Consider the following 21,239-nt stretch of genomic DNA (forward strand, 5'->3'; position numbering starts at 1 on the left):
CTCCTCCAAAAAAGCAACACCAGCTAACTCTTCCCAAACAGTTACACCAACTAGGGACCAAATATTTAAGCATCTGAGCCCATGGAGGCCAGCCTCATCTAAACCATCACAATCATAAACCAGCCTAGTAAATTCCCTCTTTTAATTAGAAGTGTGTTCTGTTGACACTGCTCGTCTGGAGCAGAAGTAAGTTTCCTACCTTTGCAGCTAAGCTAGGAGTCATAGCCAAAGGGCTTGCGGGGTATCTGGCAGCTGGGCTAGCATTTGGCTCCTCAGATACATAGGGAAAGAACTAATATATTGCAAAACAGAAATAGCCAGAGATTACATAGACAGGATGGTGAGAGATGAGGGGAAGCATAGACCATTGTCATGATGCAAGATAAATATCTACCTAAAATAAATGTATTTCATGTGTAACTCCTTTGTGTATTTGTGGGGTTTTTGTTTTGGGGTGTGTGTGTGTGTGTGTGTGTGTGTGTGTGTGTGTGTGTGTGTGTATGTTTTAAAAATATTCGCTTGTCCATTCTTAAGTAATTGTCATCCATCTTTTTGTGTAAAATGTATCTTTATGGATGTAAACGAGGCTTCTAAAAGCCCCATCTGCCCTCTGAGAAACACAGCAAAGATATGAACACCACAGATGCCCCCACCCCAGAGACAGATAGACCTGATGGTAGTTAACTTTTGTTCACAACTTGATTGGATCTGGGATCAGGTTAAGAGTCAAACCTCTGGAGTAGTCTGTGAGGGCCCTTCCAGAAAGGCTTAACTGAGGGGGGACGAACCCTGCTCTACAGCAGGCAGCTCCTTCCTGTGGCCACCCAAACACAAAAAGGACCCAAGGAAAGGAAGAGCTGTGTTCACCTGCCGTTCTTGTACTTCCTGGTGATTGTATCTGTCCTGTTGCTGCTACTGTGGCCATCCTTCCGTGAAACTGGAGTGCAGATTCTTCAGCCTCCCCATGAGGACTGAAAACCAGCGGCTCTCCAAGGCTCCCTACACACCTTTAGCACCAAACTGAAATCCCTGAATCATCCAGTCTTGAGGATGAGCAGGCTGTGGGTTCTCAGCCTCTCCAGCATGTAGAAAGCTGGTGTCGCGCAGGCGGTCACCGTCATGAAAGCCTATCTGCAAGTCTCCTTTGTGAGATATGTCCATCCGATCAGTTCTGTCCCCCTAAAGAGCCTCAACTAACACACCTGACAACTAATACGTCTGCTATTCACGGTCTCTGGGCCTGCCTTGTCACCCGAAAGATATCAAATTTACAGGATAATTGTGAAAATAAAATAAAAATAGCCTAGCCTGGAAGAGGTACACAATACATGTTAGCTTCCTGCCCCTTTCTTTCATTGAAATTTGCAAACTAGGTGTTAAGGTAATAAAAAGAATCTCCGCTTCTCCAAGATTAGCCTTTTGTGGAGCAGCTCAGTTTCAAGGCAATCTAATTAACACCCATCCTCACCTTCACCCACACGGGCCTCCTCGGCTCCAACAGCAGTTAATCACTAGCGGGAGGTCACAGGGCTTCTCCAGGCCTCCAGAGTCTTACTCCCAATTTATAGTTCTGAGCGTGTTTGCTACAGGAAATTTAAATATGATGACAACATGGTATTTTACTTGTGGTTCTAAAAATAGATAGGCAGATACTTTGAATTGATGCTTCCCCTCGTCCTAATTTCAAATATAAACAGAATATCTAGAAATGCATAAAATACTTTGAATCAAATATTTGGGGTCATTTTTATATTAATTTATGCGGCATTTATTTGTGCTGCAGTAGAGCAGCTTTTGTGGGCTGTAAATACTTTTCTGTTTCAAGAACTTAATTTTTTTTTTATTTTACTTAATTTTATCGCGTGTCTATGAGTACACGCATACATTCCAGAGAGCGTGAGTGCAGGTAAGAGGACCGTCTTGTAGAACTGGTTCTGCCACATCCCTGGACCGCTTTTTAGGTCTTTAAAGACGTGAGATGTCACAGAGTTTGTCATGCTGATGGCACGTAACAAATGACCAGGATAGCAGCACATCTGTCTGGATCATGTGGCAAACCAAAACTGCCACCTCACATCCAGGAAGGAAAAGAGAAGAGGAAGAGGCCAAGGTCTTCCAGTCTCCCACATTGACCCATTGGCTATGCCTCCCCAAATCCCCATCTCCCCTATACTCCCGCCCCACCACGATTTCTGTGTGTGTCAAGCTGGAAACTAAGCAGAAATGGTTGAGGAGCACGGGCTGTGAAAACGCACTGCCTGCCCCAAATCAGGAGCACAGTTGATCAGAATTAGGTCATTATTTAAAAATGAAGAACACAAAATGGATGCTTAGCCCAACGCCTTGTGTCAGACTTCTCTGGAAAGAGAAAACCATAAGAGACCTTAAATATTTCTTCTACAGCTTCTCTGTCCACCGTAGCCTGCAGACACATCATCATTTACCTGCCCTGTTTCCCAGACTGCAGGAATCACCCTGGAAGAAAACGGAAGTCTCAGAGCCTACATATCAAACTGGTCCAATCACGTGAGCTGCTGTAATTCCTTAAGAAAACATGTCCATGCACTGAACTGTCTTGTTCTGTCTGTACACATAGTTTGACTCTGAATGGAGAACTGACATGTAAAGCCATACAAAGCAGGATTTTTCTTACATTACGAATAAGAACTAACCTATTTCAAACATCGGACTATGAGGATGTGGGAAGTGACAGATTTTTGTCATGTTTCTCCAACTTCAAGTAATATAGCTAATATACTTAAATAAGTGTGATTGTTGAATGCTGGCATAACAGGGCATAGTAAAAGCTAATCCCCCCTACATACAAAAGTGTGCAAGCTCAGTAGGTATTGTCGTCTGTGGGGATCCTCAGTCCGAGGGGAAAGAGGCAGAAGCAGCAACAGAAAGCTTTGTAAACGGCCCATGGGCTCAAAGGAGACAGCCCTCCAGGAAACAGACTTCCATGAATCAACTCAACGTTTTTCCAGAGTATAAGAAATATATCAGATTGGGGAGCCTGGAGACAAACCCTAATTTACATTAAGTGGCACACTCCTATCATGAGGCTCCTCGCACAAGTCTTCTTAACAGAAATCTGTGTCAAGGGTCAAGAAAAAATAAAGGCATCTGGTTCAGAGACAACTTTCAGTCTTCCAGGCCCAGGGATGTTCTCCAGAAAAGGGCAGGTAAAGGCAGGAAGTTCCGCCAGAGAGAGGGAGCCCCATCTTGTCAAGCTATTGAGAAAAGATGCCAGGCCTTGGGGAGACTGCAACCTCCACCAGTCATCAAAAGCCTTTTAACAGTGTGCTATTGCCCCAAACCCATCTTCTACCGCTCGCTCCTCAAATGGGGTGCTTGAAATGCTTCTTGGTAGTGAACACAAGTTTAACCCTTTTTCAGTGTGGGAGCTGCAGAGACACTAGAAACGGAACAAAATTCTTCTTTTTCTCCTATTTCCACTTGCTTCTTTTTCCTGTCTCATGACTGACACCTGGGCATGTGGGGTTTACCTAGTGGTGTTCACCTCAAGTCGTAGTGTCTATGTATGGGGGGCTTCTTGTGAAAATTTCAGCACTCTGTTGACAACTTCCCCATGGACGTCACAGATATCCCTAAAGCTGATTTGCCAGGCTCAGTTCACCTGCACTTGGGAAGTGATCCCTGTTTACCCAGCATACAAAGGCCATTCCTGCTGTGAACAGCCAGGCAAACTTCCTGCAACCTGGAGATCTAAAAAAAAACCTCTTCTTCAGCGCAGTATGGACCTCAATCTTGGGGAGAAAGTCCCCAACCTTCTCCACATTGGTTGTTTGCCTGGGTACTCTGTCAGAGGCTCGGGATAGTCTTACGAGTTATTGCCCACTCTTAAGAGAGGGGCACCTGGCACAATGTGCCATCTTAAAATTTCCCATTCAAATTACTAATTGGTTTCTGTCTCCTAGTTGGACACTGACTGATGTCAGGGGGTGGAGGTCACCTTTTTTGTGGAAGACCAGACTTTAAATGCTTACGTAACCCTCAAATATACAAAGAACCGGAACTATTTTGATGCTCTACCAGTAATTTATTTGAAATGAGTCTATCATTGTAACTAATATAAGTGAAACAAAAATGAATTATAATTCAAATTTCAGAAAGGTCATCATATTAAATCTTCAAAGTAAAACAGAACTCAGAAGCAAACTTCAAATCTAAGGGGCCTAATCAACCGTCAGGTGTCAGTATCGTTATACCTACATATCTTCCTGAATTTACCATTTTGGTGACCAGCTAACCAAGGTCCAGGGATCTTCCTTTAAATTTTATTATTAGTGGTATTACTATTATTGTTTGTATAGTGTGTGTATGTGTGTGTGTGTGCATGCGTGCATGTGTTTCACATGTATGTGCAGCTCCCAGCAGCTTTAGATCACAACATCACAAGTGGTCAGGCACTTTGGAAGTTTAGCTCTTTAAGGCCCCTACTAATCTGTCAGCACCATCGGTCAGCTGTTTGATACTGAGCAAATCAGTTTGGCTTTTCCTGTCTGGTTTCCTCTTCTTTGAAGTGGATGAATTCAGCCACATTACCCAGAGAAGTAGTAACTTGTGATCTTTCTTAGAACCTATGTTTACTGAATCTTCTATTCTGGATCAGGCCTCTTACAAGATATAATCAAATTGAAAAGGAACTTAACCGGTACCCTAAAGAACCTTGAAATCACTCCGCAAGTTTCAGCCAGTTAATCCTGCCAGCATCATTGTGACATCAGGCGAGGCAGTTTTCAAAGGTTAGATCTCATAGTGAGTCTGACTTGTTTTTATTAAAGTCATGGAAAAGCCAGGGCCATGGGTTTTCCTGTCTCGGCAGTTTTTCTCTCCATCTGATTTCTTTCTCACTGTTGTGACTTAGAGGTTACGGACAAGCTAACATATTTTTTTTCTCCTCATTTACAGAGAATTACAAGTATGAACTATGAATCTTGCTAATATTAGACACTATATAAGTTCTAAATTACCGTGCTATGTGTACTCACATGGAAAATTATCAGTGACCTTAGGTGTCTCACAACAATTTCAATTTCATCAACTTATCAATCCAAGAGAAACCTATTTTAGGCATACATATTAGTTTTCTGTCATTTATAAATTTTGAACTTCTTTAATAGGAGGCAGTAATTTCTATTTCATCCTAATTATTTAGGCCCTTTTCTAGGTTTCTCAGTTTAGAAAGAAAATGCCGATGAGGTCCTTTGTTTGGTGGATCTCACTCTCATCAAACAGGAATTCCAGTGCACAGATCAAAATAAGAGCATTATTTGGCTATTAACTAAATGGATTAATGCCTTAGATACTGAAAGAGAAAGCAGGCCATCTAATGATTGACATAGACCCTTCTAGAACAAAATGCCTCATTTTCTGATGGGAGTCTGTCAACTTGCAGATTTTTAATGAAAACATAAGCAGTTCATCTTGTACTCTGTAGACTGGCTAAGCTGTCTGTAACAGATTAGAAATGTTGAAAAAAAAAAGCTGAACAAATAAATCAGAGAAATCAAAATGTACATGACCATTTTCCTTAAACAGGGGCATTGCATCCTCCAAGGCAGCTCCGTTTGCCTAGACTTGCGTTTGAGAAGAGACTGTAAGCCTAGCTTGCTCCTCCACCTCATAGCCAGAGCAGCGCTTCTGCTTCACCTTCCTTCCCTGTACAGTTCTCTTCCTTTATCCAACTGTACTGTGATCACAAGCCCATCCATCCCAAGATCAAACTTGTAGATAGAGAGCAGTGTACCCCGCTTTCTTGGACTGCCAGACCCCCCCTTACAAAAAAAAAACCCTTAAATTAACCCATTTCTATTCATCTATGTGCTGCCTCAAGGCTCACTGCGACCTCAGCTACAGACTGTTCATTCTGCCTTCCTGCTTCTTCCAGGTCTGTCTGTCCTTCTGACCCCCAGCTCGCTGGTCCCCCGCTGGCTTCCTGACTCCCCTTTTATCTCTCTGCCCACCAGACTAGTCTATCCCTCCTCTGCCTAGTTATTGGCTCTTCAGTTTTTTTATTAGACCAATCAGGTGCCTTAGGTCGGCAAGGGGAAACAGCAACCCACCTTTACATAATTAAACAAACGCAGCGTAAACAAACGCGACACATCTTTACCTAGTTAAGCGATTGTTCTGCAGCACTAACAATGTAATACATCTTCACATAGTTAAACGAATATTCTACTCCAAAACAGAGTAGAGCTTGGAAGTGGTACATTCTCAGTTGACCACTGTTCTGTCAGTCTGGAAGCTTCCAGAATGGCATGAAGTAATCAAAAGAGGCAGAGAAAACATTTGAATTTCTTTTCACACACTCCACCACCCTGAATTCTATAGTGTTGCTGAGTGGTTGAATGATTGAATAATAAGAGACTCTATGCTTAAGTGCATGACACTAGACAGGCCGACATGCCAGCTATTTGTAGATAGTTGCTAAAACCATGGGTTTTGGAGACACATAGGAGGGCTTCTGCATGCTAGTTATTTGTGCTTTGACTGACTGGGTTAGTTCACTTTTTATGCATCCATTTTTGTATCTATAGAGCAGCACTTTCACCATGGAGTACTTATAAAAATCAAATGAAGAGATATGAGTTAAGTGCTTGGAATTGTGTGAGGGCCATTGCACACGTTTTGTTAGTCATTGTTCTCAGAGATTCTAGTCCCCGTTCAGGGTTCCCAAACAACCATCATTTGTCATGTATTTGATTTACTTGTAAAGAAAGAAGAAACTCCTTGAAGTGAGCTACTTACTTCCTAAATACAATAATATTAATTTTCTATAATAAACCCAATTTGTTTTCTAATTGCTCCTATTCACTAGTCTTGAGGCCCACCTTGAAGAATTTAAATGGTGTTTGAATACACTTGCTTCCTCTCCCTTTTCTCCAACAAAACCATTCCTCTTTCCTGAAATCATGTGTTTATGGCATGGATGAGTACTCAATAGCTGTTTGTCTTTGGTCTCAGAGGTGGTTGGAAATCAGGAATGGGGCTTCCTTTTTTTCCAAGGCTCTTAGTAGTTTGGGGTATTGTTCAGCGATTTCACATGACTGCCTCTAGTAAAACTCAAGTCGCTTTTGTATGCCTGCCCCTAAATTGAGTCATAGCCACCCTTCCTAGGCACAAGCAGCATTTTCCCTTTTGTTTCGTTTGTAGGGTGGTAGTACTTTGTAATTGCTCCTATTAAACTTCATGTTGAAATCAGCCAGTTATTAAAGTGTGTGCAGCTATTTCTAGATTTTGATTCTATCAGACTTTGGTCCATTATCTATCACAATAGCCAATAATACTGTTTGTCAAATAAATGAGCCTGACAGAAGGCTAGGGAACCTAAAACCCTACGTTTATTGCCATTCTCCAGATAATAAACCTAAAGTACCTCTTAACTGCTCAGCTTGTATACCTAAAAAACTTTATTTTAAGAAGTGCCAAGAATATTAAAATCATGTCTGTCATTAAAACTGTAAATACTCTCATATAATATTAACAAGCAAATGAAGTCTTTTAAAAATCTACTTTAAAAGCAATAAGAACAAGCAAACGCCATGAATTAAACCTAAAAGAAACAGTAAATTCTTTAAGATTATGGAAAAGTATGAAGTAAAGTTTTGACCCTTATTCTTTTACTTCTTCAATGCCTACTCTTCATGAGTAGTTCCTGGCTAAGAACTGTCTCTTTGCCCACACAGCGGTGTTACATTATGCAGTGATTGGGCTATGACGTTTCCTCATGCTCCCACACAAAAGGCCTGTGTTAAGAGCTTGACGGCCAGATGGTGAGCATTTGAAAAGTGACTGGATTATAAGGGCTTGAATTTCCTCAACAGATTAACCCACTGATGGATTTGTAGCTTAGTGATGCGTTATTAAGAGGTGCGCCTGCTTGGGAAAATTATGTCTTTAAAAGTGTGTCTGTAAAAGATGTACCTTGTCCCTGCCTGGCTCTTGTTGGTGTCATTCTGTCTCCTAGGTGACACTGCAGACTCTGCAATGACGTTTTACCTCACCGTACAAACCATGAAGTGAACGAACCCATGAAGTGAGATCAAGAGTCTGCAGAAATCCTTCCTCCCTTAACCCATGTTCTCAGATGTTTTGTCACTGTGACATAAAGGTGACTAACATATCCTACGTTCATCTTTCTCAATGAGTCGAGAAATGGTTGTTCTTAGGCTCATGAGCTCAGACCAGTGAGATAGCTCAGTGTGTAAGGGCACTCGCTTCCAAAGACTGATACCCTGAGTTCAAGAAATAGGTAATAGGTGCTTACTAAACAAACAAACAAGCACTGATATAAGGCCAATCATTAAATTGAATTATAGCTTAAATACAACCTGTACCACTCCTTCCTATTTCCAGGGAATATCTTAGAAGAGGTCAGAAGGAATATAAGAACAGGAGTTTGGAGGAGAGTCTGAGAAAGGTTCTTCTGGATCCGATATGTCTGGTGTATTCTTGAATTCACTGGAGCTGTGGTCACCTGCACAAGGCTTACACAAGATTCAGCTTGTCAACGCATCATTATCAAAGAGGGGAGGGTTAAAGAAACCCTCTACCTTTTTAGGGGACTAGTGACAGTCAATGGTAGGTGAAGGAAGATGTGTCACTTTCTTTATCGATGTAGCCACTGACAAGTTGCCTATGCTTCAGTAAAGAATTTCCCACCCATGCTCATACAGGGTACCCTAGTGAAACACACACAGAACAAAGACATGAAGGTAGGAGACGGACTTCTTAGGAGGGAGAAAGCTTTTAGCAGGACTGGGGGCATAAAACAGGCTAACGGCTTCTTACAAGGACGTACATGTATGGAACTTACAAAGAATAAAAAAAATATTTTGAAGAATTGTAACAAAGTTAGTTCCCTAGCTAGCTCCTCTCCCCATAGTCCCCATCCATGCTAGCCCTGAATTCTACCGAATGTGGATACTGAAAGGATCCATATTGGCTCAGGACCCCCAAGACCAAGTTCTCAGTGCAAAGGAGATTTATCTGTCCCAGAAGAACAAAGGACAGATCAGAGACCAAGACAGGAGAAAGAGGATGGGTGAGGAGGGGAAGAGAACAAGGGAGAGGAGACAGGGATATCTGTCTTATGGAATGGCAAAGATGACAAAGGGTTGCCTCTGGATAGAGTGGAGGCAGAAGTGGCTCATGGGAAAATAATTATATATATAAAGGTAAAATGGGAAACCCCATGTGAGGATGAGGTGTTTAATTTTAACTGGGCATGTTAATTAGGTGAGTCAAAGAGGACTTTTGACTTCTGGACTTCAATACATTGATAACTAGACCTTGGGAATCAGTTTCAGAAGAAGGAAGTGGCCAAATAAGGGAATAGACCTTGGTGACTAGCTTTAGGAATGTTATGTAACAGTTTTTAGCAAGGCAGAGGGAATGGGAAGAAGGGCAAGGCCTGCCAGAGCCGTGTTTGCCATGCTTGGGCTGGCTAGGTCCCTTCAGATACCAAACATTAAGTATCACCACTAAGGAAGAAATATTTGGCATAAATTTATAGTAATCCTTGAGCTCGCATGATCAGCTACTCTCCTCTGCACATGGTTTATAGAAGCTGGGGAAGTAAGGTTTTTAATGGTAAGTTGCATCCCAGGATCAGTCAGTCCTGCTATAGCCATAGACCAACAAAATCTCAGAGCTTTCGCCTATCAACAGTTAGAGCCAGGAAAATGTTTCTACTCCCAGAAACCCCAGGAGCACGCATCTTCTAGGTGCCTGGTGAAATAATCTAAGTAAAGTTTCTGAATTAACCATCTACTCCTATGTCTCACAGATACCTAACCAACTTCTTGGCTGGATTCACAGGTCTCAGAGTCTCCCTGAAACACAGCGGTTAACAGCACTGAATCTTAGTTAGCACTTAGCAAATAGACCTTGTCTTATACTTCCTCAGAGGCAGAGGGAAAGAACAGCTATAGAGAATTCTTCATGGGGAGACCTTGCACATAGACTTACACTGAGAACACATCTACCCCATGGTGCTGCTGCTTGTATTGGTTAGCCAACAAATCTTGGGCGTTTTTCTGTCTGAATAGGCACCTAAGTTTCCCCCCCAACCCCTAACTTGGGCTTATCATTCATTTTCCCCTACCACCCATGACTATCTGTTTCTTCTTTTCCTACTGGAATTTCTCTGAGAGGATAAAAAGGTAGAATAGGGGGCAGGAATAGACAAAGGAGTCAATAAAGACAACAAGGTAAAATATTCAGTTACCTTGCCGAGACTCTAATTTAGTCAATGGTATCTTGGGCTTTTAATTTCACACGCTTGCACATAACTTCTTCAAAAAAACATCTCTAACTTAGCTTCTATACCATAGTCTCGGAAGCCTCCCTCAGTGTCCCACCTGGTTGAGGCCAATATTCCAGGAAAAGCCAGCTTTCAGTACTTTGGATTTCAGCCAAACTCAATGCCCAAAGTAACAGAGGGAGTCAGGACAGGATGGGAGGAACAAAAATGGGGGTATTTCCCAGTCGATATGGGAGCACCTCTTTCCCCAAAGAAATGTACTTTTAAAAGCTTGCTTCATAACTGTAAATTCTTAAGGAGTAAACTCCGCCACACCAATGATACCTTAAGCTTTCGGTATTTCTCTTGGTTGTACTTAACGTTGCTAGATTTTTGTTTTCCGTTGCACAAAAGCATGTTTAATGTTTGCTATTTCATCAGTGAGATTGTTCTAAGTACGCAGCACTGGAAGAAATGCCTCACTACATATTTACGAGTAAAAAGAACAGTTTTAATTATGTGCTTATTCAGCACTTTAGAAACTTTAAAAAAAAAAGTAGTTTTAGAGAATAATTCCACAAGACGTAGCAGTACCTCCGATATGTTTAAAATGTAATTTAAGAGATGGTAGTGCTTTAACGTGGCAACAAAACCAGACCACAAATCAGAAACTGTACATTTCCGTTTCTACTACCTGGAATTCTGGGGGATGCCTCCACGGACTTCTTAACTCAGCGGGAGACTGCCCTCTGCATCCAGTCTTGTCCTGGCTTCTGGCCTTGCCACAGAAGAGCACGGTGCACCAAGTATGAAGTTGCACTTAGATTCAGATGACACAGGGCAGCTGTTGCTCCTAACTTGGTGACTCCGAGGGCTCCTTCTCCCCTGTTCCCTCCTCTGTTACAAAAGGGAAATGGGACAGAAGGTGTCTAAATTTCCATGTCTAAAATTTTATGACAAAGAAAAATGTCCAAATATCACTGCCTTCCACATGCATGTAAATCTTACAGGTTAGTTCCCCATGGCCTGAGAGAAGCACTTCCCGCCCCATGAGCTAGATCATGGGATCATCTGTGTAGACAGTGACCTACGTCTCAAACTGGAAAGTCTGTCTAAAGAGACTTCTTGGCTTCTACCTTTCTTGCTAGTATCTATGGTCACACTCTAGAATCTTAAGCTATGCCTTATTCCCCGCCCCCCACCCCCCAGACTTCAGTCAAATGGCCTCTGAAAGTCAGAAAGCAAAGAAAATTTGGGTTTTGTTATTTATAAATACAATGATTTAGGGGTCAACTGTGACTCAGTGACTAAAATGCCATTTTCCAAGTAAGCTCACCTTTAAAACTCTCTACATGAAAAAATGCTTCTTCCAAAAAATTCCATGTTTACAATTTCTAAATGTTTTTTAATGCCTTAACTATTCAGGTGAAATATCATTGCTTCAAAAGGAAGTCAGAGTTATAGTCACGGGTGGTTTCAGAACATTTTCTGGTAGTTTTTGCTTCATTTCAATATCTTGCCCTGATTGGCTGTTGATAGTTACAAATAAGGAAGTCTTCAAAACAGGGGATTTTTCAGTGGAAGTCCCCAGTTCAACACAAGGGAGAGCTCAGGACAGTTCAGGCAGCGCTGCTCAGCAGTAGAGCCGGGGCAAACAAATGGCTTCCAGCATGTGTACCTGCCTACAACCTTAAAGGAAAGTAGTCTGTGAAGGGAAGCGTCCAACCTGGAAACGAGGTAATCAAATCTTCCTAATTCCTATTCACTGTTAGCATAGCAAGGGGGTTGGGACACCTTAAGTACAGCAAGATCTGTGCCACTCCTGTACCAGCCCCTGACAGGAGTCAGTAATGTCTCTCTTATCATCGTCACAGTTAGCAATCTGGCCTTTAAAAAAGCCAGGATCCAAGGAAAACTTAAAACACTTGTGGCTCTTTTCTCTTTTCCTCTAACCTTTATGCTAGAATTTTTTATGTCTTTAATTGAAATGAATTTTGTAGGTTTATATATGATGTGTAAGTCTTCTCAAAAAGTGATTTTTTTTATACCATAAAACTGAGAAACATTTGCCCTAAGTTAGCTTGCTAAGTTGAAAGTAAGTTAAGAGAATACTTCTTGCTGATATTTCAAAAAATCAATCCCAGCATGATCGAATGTGTCCATTCAAATAGGAAATTAACTTACTTTTAGTCTCCTAAGAAATACGTGGTACGAATATTTCATGATATCAATTATTAGCCTTTTAAGGATTTCTAAATACAGGAATCACATCTTACTTTGTTACCAACGATTCCTTTTATCTTCATCACCATAATTAATGTTGAAGACTACATAATATTATTTTCTTAAGGATAATCATAGATCAAATATCAAATACTTGATTTTTGATCAGTATTGTCATGTTTTCAGACATTCGATAGGAGTATCTGTTAGAGGGAAATGATTGTATACTTTCAGGGGTACTCGTTCAGTGGCATAGTCAGACAAGGCTTAAAACCTCTCACCAGTTCGTTTCCCCTGGCTTTTTATCATCGCTGCCCTGCCCTTTTACAGTGGTCAAACCATGTTTAGGATGTTTTACCCAAGCTGCAGTAGGATGGGGAAAGGAGAAAATGATTTCATCCAAGTCACAGAATAATCAGGTCATTCCTGGAAACTGTGTCCCTTCTCACTCATCCACTGCCATCTCTCTGGTCCCCTAGGAAGACAGTTCCGAAGGTGTAAGTATACACCTAGCACACTAGTCTGCCTCTGGGGGATGTGGAACCGTATGCCAACTCATTTTGCCTAAAATGATGCTCAGAAGCCGAGGATTGTAGAGCAATGTCCAATTATTTCTCTTAAACATTTGTGATTATGGCTACCAGGATGGTTCAAAACAAATCTGTTAAATTCCCCCTGGGAAAACCATCTGGTTGGAGTTTTAGAAAAATGTGTGCACTAACTTAAGGGAAATGATTGTCCGTGTAGTAAAAAACCTTCATGTCTGTGACCATCCTGTCAATACCTATGTATTGAGGCCTCAGTAAACATACGAAGTCCTTTACATTAGATATCGTAGATATAAATAGTAGAATATATTCCAAGCCAGTTAGCTTTGCCTCCTTCTTATGTGCACAGTAAGGGAATTATTCCTAATTGTATATTCTTTCTAGTGTGTTTTAACTACAGCTAACATCTCGATTTCATAATTTTTATCTAGTCATTTTATCGATCTATTTCTTTCTAAATTATCCAATTTATATGTGATTTCTACATCAAAAAGAACACGTGGCATGCTTCCTCCTTGTTTTCTCACCATCCCAGCTAGAATTTCTGGATCAGGGCTCTATAACAGAGAAGAAAGCAGTCGCCTGTTATATTTCTAATCTCAGGGGAATTTCCCTAGTGGTTAATATGAAGAACGAGATTGGCTGTTGGCTTGAGGGAAATGCTTTATCATTAAATATATATATCCTGACTTATTAAGGGTGCACTTAATAAAAAATATAAATGTTAAATAAAATTCAATGTCTTTGGTAACATTAGCGACAACTATCTGATTTTAGCATTTCCGATGAGGCAGTGATCTGCTATTTTAAAAGACTTAGCAGAAATCAGGTTGCCGCTGTGTTTCTGTGACCGAGCTGATTTATAATTAGCAACTATATTCTGTTATTTCTCGGATTCAAATAATAAAATTGGTTGATCAAACCAAACCAAGCCTACACATTTCCTTTTTCTCTTTGATCCACATGCTTAGACGCCTCCCTTCTCTCACTTTGGCTTCACAATTCGGTTCACAGCTCAAGCTAACAGAAAAGAAGGGAAACAATGTGGTTGTAAGCCAAGGAGCCCTACCCAGGCGGAGCAAGCAGATCTATAAACAAAGCAGCTGTTCATATGCTCCCTGCAAACAGCTTTCGAAAGTTACATCCAAAGAGGGAAGGAAAAATGTGTGTCCAAATTGATTACCCTGTCTCTAGTTTACATTAAGAAAATACATACTGGAAAGCACATGTTTGTGATTTTCTGAGAATTTTCGCATTCATATTCATAAGGCAAATTCATCTATATTTTCATTTTATGGAAGCTATCAGTGATGAGTTTCGATACTAAAGTTTACTTTCAGAAAGTAAGTGAGAAAAAAAAAAACGCCAAAACGCTTCATATTCTGACGACAGTTTCATGCACGTGGTCTGTTCTTCGAAATGTTTAGGGAATAGATCCAAAGCATCGACCTTGGCGTTCCTGCTTGCAAGTCTCTCTGCACAACCTTTCCCAACGGCTTCTATTGTTTCATATCTTTGCAAATTTAGTGCTATTTCTTCACACAGTGTAGGTTTTGCTTGAAGACAATTTTTTTGAAAAGTAATCTTTAATTGAAATTTTTTTGTACAATATATTTTGATCATGATCATGGTTTTCCCTCCCCCAATCCTTTCCCATACTCTCCCTTCTCTACTCACCCAAACTTGTGTGTTCTTCCTTCTTTCCTCCTCCTCCTCCTCTTCCTCCTCCTTCTCTCTCTCTCTCTCTTTCTCTCTCTCTCTCTCTCTCTAGCAAACAAAAACAAAAACCCAAGAAACACACACACACACACAAATGGAAGTCAAAATAAACAAGCAAAGGATCATTAAAACAAACAAACAAAAAATCTAAACAAAGCAAAATGATACAAAAAAAAGTCTACAAAAAATATTATTGAGCTTGTTTTGTGTTGGCCAGCCATTCCTGGGCACCAGGTATGCCTGAAGTGTAGTTAACAAACCCAGTGAGACCCCACTGTAGAAAACTGATTTTTCTTTTGCCTTGAATATCAATTACAGTAGCTTCTTGGTTAGGGGTGGGAGGTGGCGTCCACTTCCTCTTTTCAGTGCTGGGATTCTGTCTGGCTTGAACCTGTGCAGGCTTTTGAAACTATTTTTAAAGCAATTTTTCTGATCAATTTTTTTCAAATGTATAGCCAAATGGGATAATAGCCTACACTTTTTTAAAATATTTATTTATTGATTTGTTATGTATACAATAGTCTATCTGTGTATATGCCTGCAGGCCAGAAGAGGGCACCAGACCTTATTACAGATGGTTGTGAGCCACCATGTGGTTGCTGGGAATTGAACTCAGAACCTTTGGAAGAGCAGGCAATGCTCTTAACCACTGAGCCATCTCTCCAGCCCCTACACTTTTTTTTTTTTAGCCTACACTTTTTTTTACACCATTTCTGTAACCCTTTCTAGTGCTCATTTTGTTTATATTTTCTCTCTTTTCTTGATTGGTATATCACAGAACTAATCCCATGGGTGTGACATTTTATACTTAGCTTTATAAAAATATCTTTTGGCTTACCTTTATTAATATTTTCTTGATATTTTAAAGATTATTTTACTTTTCCCAGTTCCTGATTGAGTGCTTAGTTAAGTATTTTTAAGCCTTTATTGTTTTCTAATAATATTTAGGGCTAGGGAATTTTAGCACCATTTGAACTCCATCTGGAAACTGTTTATATCTCTCTTTCACATTAGCCTAATTTACAATATTAGGACTAATTTGGTTTGACTTTGGAGGTGCGCATGGGGTGGGCATGGGACATGCTGAGGATTGATCCCAGGATCTTACACAAGCTCACCGTGCGCTTTCCCTTCCAGTTTTTAATTGCAGTTTTATTTCCTCTTTAATCATAAACAACTTAAGTCAGTTAAATTATCTTAGAACAATTTTAGATTTAGAAAAAAAATTAAGCAGGAACTATAAACTCCTGTATATCATCCTACCTCCTCCCTCAAGTCAGTTTCTTCTGTTATTGACGTCTGTATTAATGTAGTTATAACTAATTCAGATTTTTTTATTTTATTGAGTCTTAAAATTCTTTTATTGTTTCTTTTATTTATCTCCCCTCTAACCTGTGTTAATCTCTTTCCCCTGGTAATTTGTTTTTCTCTTTCCCGTTCTCTGAAATATGCAGGGTCTTACTTTATCCCACCTCCCTCAGATTCTCTACCAATGGAATTACAAGAGCCCACCACCAAGCCCCATTTACTTGTTTACCGGGGTTCTAGAGATCAAATTCAGGTCTCCATGCTTGGAAGGAAGCATTCTCTGGAGGAGCTGGCTCCCCAACCCTGCTTTGCTTGCTTGCTTTTCTAGTCTTTTACATCACATTTATATGTTTATGGTGTGTGATGATCAGAGACAACTTGAGGGTGTCTGGTTATTTCCTTCTACCTTGTTTGTGCTCAGGATTGAATTCAGGTGGTCCTGCCTGTTGGTGAGTGTCTTCATACCCCAAGCTATTTCACCAGCCCCTGGTCTTCTTTCTTAATGTGGATGTTAATTGGAATTAAGGTGTCACTGAGCAATATTTTTACTATATAAGCTTTAACAAAATCTCTCTTTGGTGATTTCCTTTTTGACTCATTGGTAGTTTAAGACTATGTTGATTTTCACAGGTTGATGTCTCTTCCAGTTTTCCTTGGATTACTGGCATCTATCTTCATTCCATCTTTGCCAGAGAGGATATTTCAAATGACTTCAATCTTCTGAAATACATTGAGACTTTGGGCGAGGCAACTATCGATCTGTCTATCTATCTCTAACTATCTATCTTCAACTCTTTGAAGGGTCTGTCTTGGAGAAGTGTTCTCGTCCCTTTGCTGAGAGTGTGTGTTCTACTTCCTGTTGGTTTGGCCTAGTTGACATACAGTAGTGTTGCAAGTTGTCTTTCCCTCTCTGGTCTGTTTTTCTATTCATCATCAAATGTGGCATAACAAAGTCTTCCATGATTATTGTTGTCTGTTTTGCTTCAATTCTGTAAATGTTCTTTTCATTTACTTTAAGGCCCTCTTTGTTGTTTATGTGCATAAATGTTATCTCTTGGTGGATGACTCTTCTTGGTGATATAATCTTATGGTTTGTCTCCTGTAGAAGGTTTTTTACTCAGTTCTGTCTAATATTAGTACAGTTACCCATCTCTCTTCTGATTATAAGCAAAAATATTTTTCGTCTTTTATTGTTACTATTTTATCTTTGTGTGTTTGTGTACAATGTATGTGTTTTTGTGTGTGTGAGTATCCATGAATTCATGTGCATGTATGTCACAGCATACCTCCAAAGATCAGAGGACACTCCCAAATGCTAGTGGTTCTCATCTTCCATCTTTGAGAAAGGTGCCCTTGGTTTAGTTTGGTTTTCTTTTCTACTGGGTACATCAGGCTGTTTGGCCTCTGATTTCCCAGGGATTCTGTCTGCATTGCCCATCTTCCTATAAAGATGCTGGGATTATAAACAAATGCTACAACCTCTAGCTTTACATAGTTCTGGGGATAAAAACTTGGATTCTCATGCTAGCTTGGAAAATTCATTACACACTGAGTCAACTCTCCAATCCACATCTTTCGCTTCCATCTATTTGTGTATTTTCATCTAAAATAGTCTCTTATAGACAGCATGTAGCTTGATCATTTCACTATGTTGGATTGTCCATGTTTGGTCAAGCTCGTCTTTCTATCTACTTTTATAGTAATTACTAATAAGAAAATATTTCTGCCATGTACTTCCTGGTGTATGCATTTCTTATACCATACCATACTTCCTTTTTAAAAGTTCAAGCAAAGTAGAAATATCCAGGCTTAACAGTAGACGAATAATTATTAAAACTTGGGCAAAAAAAAAAAACCCAGTCTAATGAACATATAAATAAATGCCTACAAACATTATATTTTTTTACCATGATACAACCTTATACCATAATCACTTACAATAATTCATGTGACATTGTATTTGAAAATAAAGTACAGAATACAAGTGAACTTGCTAGTGAATAGCCAGAGTAAAATGGCATTTAATCAAAAACACAGACAACAGAGAAATCCTATCAACCCAGTGCAAAAAGCTGAATTCTGCTCAGATCTGACATTTTCAGATGTCAGATCTGAAAACTTTCTAGTTTTCACTGAAGAATTTGCTATGATAAATTAAAAATAACATCTCTGAATTATTGGAAAAGAAAAGATTAGGTGTTACCTCTCATGTTATTATCATAAAATTTAAATATCTCTTTAGTAAAAGAAAAAAATCTTTAAAGGAACATTAATCACTTCCATGCATTCACAATAGAAGGTCTATTTATGAATTTTAACTATTACTAAGAATCTGGTTGAGGGTCAGTTTAGACAATGTGGCTTTTGATATTAAAAGTTCACAAGAAAAACCAAGCCATCTTTTAATTTTGCTTTAATGTCAAACTAAATAAAGCAACTTTAAAATTCAATAAAAAAAGTTAGTGTGTTTTAAGAAGTATTTCCAAAATTTAATCATTGAGCTTCTTTTCAAAAGTCATAAGCTAGTACAAATTATTCTAACTTAACTTTAGAAGTAAAAATGCAAAATCAAACTCACAGCATTATGACGTAATATATTTCCTCCTCAGTATTGAAGAACTGCTTTTATGTTCTTAGATGATATTCTGTTCCAAAGGTTGATTTGACGACTCTGGTAGCTTGGCTGATCAGCATCCTTCTCAATAGTGTCTTGTTTGCATTGGAGATGTCTGACGTCATTGTCACTTTCTGTAAACTATTCTGTGAATGCAAGCAGGCAACTATCTGGAGTATCCTGTTGGCGGCTGCCTTACTCAGCAGCTAACAACAATTTGTAAGCATAGTCAACACGTGTCTGCAGGAGTCCATCTTCTCAAGAGAAGCCCCGTCCTGTCATGCACTGCTTGAGACATGCTAGTAAATTTGGTTCCCAGACACCATCCAGTCAATTAGGGAATGTTTCTGCAAGCTCTTGTAAACCACTCTCCCACCAGGTGGTGGTGGTGCATGCCTTTAATCCCAGCACTCGGGAGGCAGAGGCAGGCTGATCTCTGTGAGCTCGAGGCCAGCCTGGTCTACAAGAGCTAGTTCCAAGACAGGCTCCAAAGCTAATTCCTTACTTCACCTTCTGTGTTTAACTGGCTCTTTGCATTACACCATTTTAGCTTCTTCTCATTTTTCTCTTATTTTTTTAAAAGATGTTTATATTTTTAAAAGATGTTTTCTTAGGGGTCACATAGAGATTAAAATAATTTAATTGAATTGAACTAATTCACTTAAATTAGTTTTAGTAACATCCATAAAATACAGAATACTATTAGTTTAATTCCTTGTGTCTTCATGCAAGTTATTTTTATATATTATAAGCTCATGTAGAAAACAAAAGAGAAATTATAAATAAAAACCGAATCATGCCGGAATTTGTGTTTATGTAGTTGACTGAGTGTACTAAAGTTGTTGTTTCTTTATATGGCTTCAACTCTAGCGGGCTTTTAAATATTCCATCTTCCCTTACTTCCTTTACTGCTCTTTATGGCAAGCCTACTAACAACAAACTCCTTCACTTTTTATTTAATGTCAAAGTGTCTTTATTCTCCTTCATTTCTAAAGGATAGCTTTGCTGGATATAGAATTCTTTTTTTTAATTGTTGTTTTTCTTTTTGTTTTTAGACAGGGTTTCTCTGTGTTATAGTCCTGGCTGTCCTGGAACTAGCTTTTGTAGACCAGGCTAGCCTTGCACTTACAGAGATGAACCTGCCTCTGCCTCCTTCATGCTGGGATATAGAATTCTTGGTTGACACTTTTTCTTCTGTATTTTCAGTAAATTTTTGAGCAAAACTGCTGTTAATTTTTTTTAAGTGTATGATTGTTTGATTAAATGTATGTCTATGTACCATGAGTGTTCCTGGAGGCCAGAAGATGGCATCAGATCCTCTGGAACTGGAATTACAGACTGTTCAAAATCACCTTACAGACTGTTGTAAGCTACCATGTGGTACTCTGGGAAAACAACCAGTGCTCTTAACCACTGAGTCATCTGTCCAGCCATCAAACTGCCATTAATAACTGCTTGCAGGTAGTATGACACTTCTCTTTTGATTTTGATCTATCTATCTATCTATCTATCTATCTATCTATCTATCTATCTATCTATCTATCTATCTATCATCTATCTATCTATCTATCATCTATTTATCATCTGCCTATTATCTATCTATCTATCATCTATCTATTATCTATCATCTATTGATCGATCTATCTATCTATCTACTTATCTCAATCATCTATTTCTATCTATACATTCTTACATTCTTATCTCTACATAAATGGATAGATAGATGATAGATAGATAGATAGATAGATAGATAGATAGATAGATAGATAGATGACAGACATCACTGTAACCTGGCTCCTCTTCTTATTCCCTTGATACTTCCAAGAATCTCATTTTGCCTTGGGCTCTTTATTTGTTTTCTCTGAGAGGTAAGGCATCACACAGCCAGGCTGAAATGGAACTTGTGTCCTAAGACGACCTTGCACTTTTTATCCTCCTACCTCTCTTGCCTGGGTGCCAGAATTACAGATGTGCGCTGACGCACATGGTTTGTACAGTGTTGCAATGAAACACTAGGCTTCACGTATGTGAGGCTAACACTCTGCCAACAGGCTACATACTCAGCCCCAAATAAGAGATTTTTCTTTTTTCTTTTGAGATAAAGTTTCATTCAACTCAGGTTGGTTCAAACTCTCTCTGTGCCAAGGTTATCTTTGAAGCACTCATCGTCCTGCCTTCACCTCCAGAGTGCTGGGACACTGTCTAGAGATGTGGAAATAATACTCATTCCAGCTTTATAGTTTGGATTTTACATTAACGTGATGAGATGACATACAATACTCTAGGTGATAAATAGTCGAGGAACATGCTGACATTAAAATTTAACGAGAGAAAATGTGAGAATAGTTATAAGGTCGTTATGATAATTATGAATTGATAATGGTTTAAACAATGGGTAGCAGTGGGGACAAACTGTGACACTGAGGGTAGAGGGTATATATTTATATATCCTTCCCCCAAATATGCAAAAAATGGGGGAAGAATTCTGATTATTTGCCATTCCTACAAATCACATTCCAAAATATTCACTGTTTTGTGTTTTCCTTATGGAGCA

The 21,239-nt window shown here is 39.5% G+C and overlaps 1 protein-coding gene across 1 annotated transcript in view; it reads left to right on the forward strand.

The window, feature by feature from the left end:
* Window positions 1–11,991: 11,991 nt before the first annotated feature.
* Tank (TRAF family member associated NFKB activator) overlaps window positions 11,992–21,239 on the forward strand; it is a 78,285-nt gene continuing 69,037 nt past the window's right edge. Inside the window, exon 1 of the mRNA XM_013346078.2 lies at window positions 11,992–12,010. The gene's annotated coding sequence lies outside the window, so the exon portion shown is untranslated. The remainder of the gene's footprint in view (window positions 12,011–21,239) is intronic.

Source organism: Microtus ochrogaster, chromosome 4 (assembly GCF_000317375.1).
Source record: "Microtus ochrogaster isolate Prairie Vole_2 chromosome 4, MicOch1.0, whole genome shotgun sequence".
Lineage (NCBI taxonomy): Eukaryota > Metazoa > Chordata > Mammalia > Rodentia > Cricetidae > Microtus > Microtus ochrogaster.